The sequence below is a fragment of the Salvelinus namaycush genome, chromosome 40 (assembly GCF_016432855.1).
Source record: "Salvelinus namaycush isolate Seneca chromosome 40, SaNama_1.0, whole genome shotgun sequence".
In the NCBI taxonomy this organism is placed as follows: Eukaryota; Metazoa; Chordata; class Actinopteri; order Salmoniformes; family Salmonidae; genus Salvelinus; species Salvelinus namaycush.
In genome coordinates this window covers 14,064,010-14,072,493 of record NC_052346.1, presented here as the reverse complement: position 1 = coordinate 14,072,493, position 8,484 = coordinate 14,064,010, and the positions used below count along the sequence as shown (strand labels likewise).

Genomic DNA, 8,484 nt, shown 5'->3' with positions numbered 1-8,484 from the left:
TGTTGTTGTTGATGAGGTCACAAAGTAGTTTCTAAATCAACGTTCTTTCTTTCGCTCTCTCTCTCTCTCGCTCTCTCTCTCTCTCTCTCTCTCGCTCTCAATTCAATTCAATTCAATTCAATTTGCTTTATTGGCATGACGTAACAATGTACATATTGCCAAAGCTTATTTTGGATATTTACATTATAAAAATACAAATGAGAATCAAAATTGTCAACAGGACAACAGTAACAACAATAACCAAGTGTCAAAATAACCATACATTCAACAATAACAATAAGCATACAGTAGAGGACATGTGCAGGTTGTTTGGTTTGTCAGACACTGTCCCTCAACTTATGGCAGGCAGCAATGTAGTGCGCTGCCAACCCACAGCTCTCTGCGTCCTCCCCCAACAGGACGGGTAGCCTACTCTCATCAGAGAGGTCTTCGAAACCTTGAATAAAGGTTTCAAATTTGGGGAAATGACACTCTAATTGTTTTATATTTTTGACATTTTGTCAGGAAATGCAGCTCCGTCTCAGGTTCTGCTATTGTGCAGTGGTTGCACAGCCTTTCCTCTACAGGGAGCCAGGTTTTCCTGTGTCTACCCTTCTCAATGGCAAGGCTGTGCTCACTGAGCCTGTACTTTGTCAAGGTTTTTCTAAGGTTTTGATCAGTAACCATGGTCAAATATTTAGCCACAGTGTACTGTCGATTTAGGGCCAGATAGCACTGCATTTTGCTTTGTGTTTGTGCTTGTGTTTCCCAATAATCAATGTAGTTTTGTTTTGACTGTGTTGTAATTTGGTTTATCCTGATTGATTGGATGTTCTGGTCCTGAGGCTTCAGTGTGTTCGTAGAACAGGTTTGTGAACTCAGCCCCAGGACCAGCTGGATGAGGGGACTCTTTTCTTTGCTCAGCTCTTGGCATTGCAGGGCTTGGTAGTGATATGAGAGGGGGTCACTGTATTTTAGATGTTTCCAAAACTTAATTGCTCTTTTTTGAGTTTTTATTGTTAGTGGATATTTGCCTAATTCTGCCCTGCATGCATTGTTTGTAGTTTTTTTCTGGACATGTAGGATAATCTTACAGAACTCTGCATGCAGGGTTTCAATGGGGTGTTTGTCCCATTTGATGAAATCTTGTTTTGCATGTGGACCCCACACCTCGCTGCCATAAAGTACAATTGGTTCAATGACATGTTAAATTAGTTTTAGCCAAATTTTAATAGGTATTTCAATTTGAATTTATTTTTTAATGGCGTAGAATGCCCTGCGTGCTTTCTCTCTCAGTTCATTCACTGCCTCATTATTTTTAAACCTAAGTAATTGTAGTGTGTGCAGTACTCTATATATGTTGTACCAATTGAGTACTTTGGTCTAATTCCCTGAGATCTGGATCTTCTCTGGAAAATCATTATTTTAGTCTTTTTTGGGTTTACTGCCAGGGCCCAGGTCTGGCAGTACTGCTCTAGCAGGTCCAGGCTCTGCTGTGGGTGACAGCAGGCATAGGTTATCTGCGAAGAGTAGGCATTTAACCTCTGAATTGTGGAGACTAACACCAGGGGCTGAGGATTTTTCTAGAATAGTGGCCAATTCGTTGATGTAAATATTGAAGAGTGCAGGGCTCAGATTACAACCCTGACGAAGGCTCCGCCCCTGGTTAAAGAATTCTGTTATTTTCTTGCCAATTTTAATGCTGCACGTATTGCCAGTATACATTGATTTAATTATGTCATATATTTTACCCCCTACACCCCTTTCAATAACTTCGTAGAACAGTCCTGTATGCCAAATAGAATCAAATGCTTTTTGGAAGTCGATAAAGCAAGCGTATATTTTGGTGGACATGGTTATCTATCAGGGTGTGTAGGGTGTAAATATGATCAGTTGTGCGATGTTTTGGTATAAATCCAATTTGGCTTTTACTCAAGACATTGTGCTTATTAAGGAAGTTTAGAACTCTTACATTTATAATACTACAGAAAACCTTCCCCAGGTTACTGTTCACACAAATGCCTCTGTAATTGTTAGGGTCAAATTTGTCTCCGTTTTTAAAGATTGGGGTTATGAGTCCTTGATTCCAGATGTCAGGGAAATAACCTACACTCAGGATCAAATTAAACAGTTTTAATATAGCCAATTAAAATTTTGCACTAGTGAGTTTGAGCATCTCATTTAGGATGCCATCAGGTCCGCATGCTTTTTTAAATTTGAGAGCCATGAAGTTACTTATAGAGCTCCTGGTCAGTAATTGGGGAGTTCAATGGATTTTGATTGTCCTTTATAGCTTTTTCTAATCCATTCAACTTCTCATGAATTTGGCGTTGCTCTCTCTCTCCCTCTCTCTCTCTCTCTATCTCTCTTTCTCTCTCTGTCTCTTGCTCTCTCTCTCGCTCTCTCTCTCGCTCTCTCTCCAGGTGTTTAAGGGAGAAGAGAGGGCCTTCCAAATCACCGGACTCCAAGGCAACACCGACTACCGTTTCCGTGTGTGCGCCTGCCGCCGTTGCCAGGATTCCAACCAGGAACTCTGTGGCCCTCTAAGCCCCTCCTCCCTGTTCACCCTGCGTCGCCAGGAGCAACAGTGCCTGGGGGAGACAAGCGCCGTGGAGACGGTGAAAGGGGCGGGGATAATATCCAGCGATGAGCGCTTTGCGGCGGTCGTGGTGTGTGTGTTCGCCGGTGTCTCCATCCTCATGGCCTGTCTGCTACAATACTTCTTCATGAAGTGAGGGAATGAATCGGCAACAGGATAGAAAAGAGAAAACAAAGTGATAGCGAAAGAAAACGAGCATCTACGAAAGAAAGGAAAGAAAACAAACACTTGAGAGTCAAGTGCAGGATAGAAAGAGAAAAAAACGAGAGAGGAAACAGACTTCAAACGAAACAGACCTGAGCTGTACTTCAGTTATTCTACCACGGCGTTGTCCACGTATCTCGTTCCTCTTCTCTCTCCTCTCTCTCTTTCCCTCTCTCGCTCGCTCTCTGTTTCTCTTGTCATTGTTAGTTTGGTCTCTCTATCTTATGTAATGGATGTATTTGGAGGGAAGCTGTTCGTGGCCAAAACAAACTGATAACCAAGCATTAGCCAGCCAGGAGCCCAGCTCCTCAATGACCTGCATGACATTATTCTGTATCTTTTTAAACCTAATAGACAAAGTGTATTTTTCTTTATATTTCTTTACAGTCAATTCCTTACTTTACTGTGTCTGTGTCCTATTTGCGCTGTTCGCTGCAGTTTTTTGTAGTTTTTTCCGTTACGCCATTTTGAAATGTAGTTCTAAAGCTTTAGCCATGTATCCATCAATATCTGTTACCTTGTCTATTATAGGCCAAATCATGCAATCTTTACGCACAGATGCACACACAGACACAGACACACAGAAACATACACACACAGGCACACATGCATATGCACAGCGAGACAAACACACACACACACACACACACACTCACACATGCACAGAGAGACAGAAACACACTCACTCAGATGCCTTCTCTTCTGTCTTCTTTATTCAGCTACCAAAGCGATGCCATTGTTAAAAAATGCTGCTATCCTGTTTCGTTATATCTAAGAAAGAATGGATTTAGTTACCTAATATATACAATCTATATCAAATATATCTATGATAGATCTACCTATCTATATCTGTAGGGGTGATGCTATGATGTAATATAAGAATTGTAGAGGTCTGGATGACAGAGAGAAAGAGAAGGAGGGTTCCAGGTAGATGTTGCCTTTTAACCACAGATCTAGGACCAGCTTTCTCTCCCCTGAAGCTAACCTAAACCATTAGGAGTGGGAAATGCAAAGCTGACTTTAGATCAGTTTAGGGTAAGGGTGTAAAACCAGGCTCCTGGAGGGCCACACAACTGGCCATATCTAGCCAATCAGCAACACCAGTTGATGAATTTAGTTTGAGGTTGGTAAAAACATGATGACACTTTGACCTGTGAGAACTGGTCCTGACACCCCTGGTCTAGGGCTAACCTGGTATATTCCACTGGGAGTGGTTTAGTGAATTATAATATGTATTCTAGGTGCTCGTCTGCAGATCTGAGGTCAGTTCAGTAGCCAGTCCCCGCTGTCGAATGTAGAGGTTACTGAAGTAACCTTTTATCCGCCCCCCACTCTACCCTCATACCTATTCATACCCTTCTTCTTTTCTCTGCCCCCTCTCTCTTTTTCTATCCCTCCGCCATTCTCAGTACGTCTCCCTTCCCTCCCTCATTCCTAACCTCCCTCTCCCTCTCTCCATCTCTCTAATTAATGCTGTAATCATCCCTCTCTCTCTAAGCTGTGCTTCGCTCCTACTCGTCAGTTAGCAGAGCCTTTAACTGCTCCAACACCTTTGCCAAAGTCGACGGGAAAGTTACGCTACAATTTCTCTATTGGTTTCTAAACCTTTATTTATATACAATAGAATATTTGCATAAAGTACTTTACAAGCCAATTACAGTGCAATCTTTTCAGTTATTTATTGTTTAAAAAATAAAAATTAAGAGACAAATGTAAGTGTAGTTATAAATGTACTAATTTTTTTTCTTCTCTCGTAGCATGTTATATTGTTATTATGATCATTTTTCCGTTTTTTGTTTTTATTGGATGTGATTTTAGATGTTTGATTTAAGGCCAGCATTTCGTACTCTCAGTAGCCAATTACATATCTCATTTATTCTCTTACAGTTGTTGGGAAAACCTGTAGTTGTTTCATTATTCTGTATGTCGGTATCAGTGGCGTTTTTAACATGTTAACCAAATGTCTGCCCTTGTCATCTCCTCTCTGACACACAGAACTGGCTCTTGTCCATAACCACGTGACCATCACGTCATAACACCAATAATAAAAGCGTTATAATTGTTATGGGTGTCGTGATTTCACGGTTATGACCAGCCTGTGTGGTTTTCTGTATGCATTAAGAGATGTAGCAAACCGTTAGCCAGGTTATATTTTAGACCGCTGGAGCAAACACACAGAGTGTCTTCAGAAACGTTACCTTTTCTGATATTAAGGTTATGTTGGCGTCTGTATTAGGATTTAAGCACAGGCATGACGTAATGTACAACTGAGGGTGCACTGGTGGTTAAATTATGTACACTCTTAGAAAAAAGGGTTCTTCGGCTGTCCCCATAGGAGAACCCTTTTGGGTTCCACGTAGAACCCTCCAATGGGGACCGTCGAAGAACCCTTATATGCTCGAGGTAGCACCTTTTTTTCGGAGAGTTTATGAAGGTACACTGAAGGTTAAATAAGGTATGAAGGTACTCTTTACAGTTACTGTAACCAGTGCTTGAAGAGGACGGCAGAAGGTGGCGGTACTGACTTTAATTCTACCGTTTGAGCCGGTATTCTGTAAGAGGTGCCATTATTCAGACAGTATGACGAGACTTGAAGACTCAGGTTAGCTCCGCATGGCTAATGCCCTAGGCTTTAGTTCCAGGGGCTAACACCGTCTTGGGACGATGTACAGTGCCCCCTCAGTGGGAAGGTGCGTGGTGTCTCGGGGAGTCAGAACAATAGTTGCCTTAATTTGGCGTTTATACTGCCTAATGTTATAGATTAAGACGTGTTTGATATCATATCTGTTTGGATTCTTTCTGCCAAAGTCGAGGCTTGTGTCATGCCATTTTACTTTGTGTGTGTGTGTGTGTGTGTGTGACACACACACGTTCTTTTCAACATTATCTTCGTTCTGAAGGGTTCCTTGATGTTCCCTCTGTGACCACACAGCATTATTATTACTGTCACATTATTATCCTCTCAAAAATGAAAGACATAACTTGATCTGTGATTTACGCTTCTTTCATATGTTTGTTTATTTTTTTTGTGAAGCTAAATGTATTAAATGTTCCATTGTTAAATATACTACCCCTTTATTGAGTTTTAACACGCTGATTTCACACTGAAAAAGGTCAAAAGACTACAACAATCAAATCAGGATTTCAGTCAGACCGAAGAGGATGATTATGATGAGGAATACTTTTCCAAGCTTGTTGTCGTATAAAGAGCCTTAGTGATTATTTTGTGTCCAGTATTTTGCTTAGAATTGATAGTCAGTGCAGAGTTATTATACGTATAGATATGTAGTATTGACGCTAAAATTAAGTAAATACAACTAACAGAGATGATATGAAGCACTTTTAAAGCGGTAGACCCTTAGCCCACAGGATAATTATCTATCCTGTGAGAACCATGATGCTTTTCATCAGACAGCTTCTTGTTTTGATACCAGACACACAGAATGCCCGCCGGGCACTCTGTTACATTGGCATTACAATGTCGTCTGACGTTTTGACTACGTCATTGTTGTGACGGAGTCGTCTGGTATTGTTGTGTCATTTGGTGTTGCTGTGTCATACAGCGTTATTATGTCATCTGGCGTGACTTTGTCATGTTGTGTCCGTCTTTCCTGTTCACCTGTCTCAGTTAGAAAAAAGACTGTTGATATGTCCTGTTGTGTTAAATGTCCCCCAAGCCTTTTACAGCCAAATCATTCCTAATGTTGTGTTAAATCTCCCCCAAGCCTTTTACAGCCAAATCATTCCTAATGTTGTGTTAAATCTCCCCCAAGCCTTTTACAGCCAAATCATTCCTAATGTTGTGTTAAATGTCCCCCAAGCCTTTTACAGCCAAATCATTCCTAATGTTGTGTTAAATGTCCCCCAAGCCTTTTACAGCCAAATCATTCCTAATGTTGTGTTAAATCTCCCCCAAGCCTTTTACAGCCAAATCATTCCTAATGTTGTGTTAAATCTCCCCCAAGCCTTTTACAGCCAAATCATTCCTAATGTTGTGTTAAATCTCCCCCAAGCCTTTTACAGCCAAATCATTCCTAATGTTGTGTTAAATCTCCCCCAAGCCTTTTACAGCCAAATCATTCCTAATGTTGTGTTAAATCTCCCCCAAGCCTTTTACAGCCAAATCATTCCTGATGTTGTGTTAAATCTCCCCCAAGCCTTTTACAGCCAAATCATTCCTAATGTTGTGTTAAATCTCCCCCAAGCCTTTTACAGCCAAATCATTCCTAATGTTGTGTTAAATGTCCCCCAAGCCTTTTACAGCCAAATCATTCCTAATGTTGTGTTAAATCTCCCCCAAGCCTTTTACAGCCAAATCATTCCTAATGTTGTGTTAGATCTCCCCCAAGCCTTTTACAGCCAAGTAATTCCTCATGTCTAGGGACAGGAGTTTTCCCTGACCATGTGAATTGACCAGGATGGTTAGGACACATGGTCACAAAATAATCCTGTCCCAACTCCCTAATAATGCCTAATGTTATAGGCTAAGGTTAGGATAATGGTAGGCCAATGCTAGGCCTGTGATATCACCAATAATATGTTCTCTAAAGGCTTTTGGCTACTGTTTTTCCAGGGCTTGGCCCAGTGGCTACTTGTCTGTGTGAGCAGCGTACACCCTGTAAGATTTGTATTTAGGAAAATCTATAGACCCTTCTGGTCCTGCTCATCTAGTGGGTCCTGAACAAAACAGATACTTCTGCCCAGCAACCCAGCAACTGTGCCTTCTGATTGGTTACTTTTTTTAGTCTGATTAATAATAAAAACAAATTGAAACCTAAAATACGGAATTTGAATATGAGAGATTAGAGATTGAATGGGTAACAGTCCCAGATTAATGTATGAAGACTTGTATGTATTAAATATTTTTTTATTAGTCAACAACATATTTGTACCTCACACTTATCAAAACAAACATTCCAATGTTGTCATGGGCTACGATTTGAAAGGAAAAAAAATTATCATACATTTCTACTACTTTGTATTGTAAATGTTAGACTATTTCATATGCATTATATAAAATAAACCGCCATATCAATTTTAATGTATAGATTTTGCAAATACTACCCTCTGTATGTAAGACCTAACTGTATCGGTAGCCTGTGTTATATAATATATTTATGCCCAATAAATGTTAAATTTTTTCTGACCTTGACTGAAATCTCTCATTTTGTGTGTCATAGTTTATTGTTTGATTTCCTGTTCATACAGTGGTTATATGATATGCTTTGTGGTGGTAGGTAAAAATATATGTATTTTTAACTAGGCAAGTCAGTTAAGAACAAATTCTTATTTACAATGACAGCCTACCCCAGATGACGCTGGGCCAATTGTTCACTGCCCTATGGGACAGTCACAGCCGGATGTGATGCAGCCTGGATTTGAACCAAGGACTGCAGTCTTGCCGCTGCATCTTTCACTGAGATGCAGCGCCTTCGACCGCTGCGCCACTTGGGAGCAACCGCAGGGCGGTTGGTTAGGTCCCATGTGCCATTTCTTGCAGTTGGTCCCTTTGCAAGGCAGCAGAACTGCTCTAGGGGCCCAGCACGGGGACGGACCTGGTGCCTCTCAATGTGCTTGCTCGTGTGCCGTGTGGAGGAGTGTTTGTGATGATGAGATAGTCAGGCAGTCAGACTCAACAGGGGACTGGTATTTATCACCGTCGTCACAACGCTCTCTGAATAAGGAATAAGAGAAGAACATTA

The 8,484-nt window shown here is 41.0% G+C and overlaps 1 long non-coding RNA gene across 1 annotated transcript in view; it reads left to right on the top strand.

The window, feature by feature from the left end:
* The window catches only part of LOC120033692, an 11,086-nt gene extending 3,152 nt beyond the window's left edge, over positions 1-7,934 (top strand). Inside the window, exon 3 of the long non-coding RNA XR_005473983.1 lies at positions 2,403-7,934. This is a non-coding gene — a long non-coding RNA (uncharacterized LOC120033692). The remainder of the gene's footprint in view (positions 1-2,402) is intronic.
* Positions 7,935-8,484: the final 550 nt, after the last annotated feature.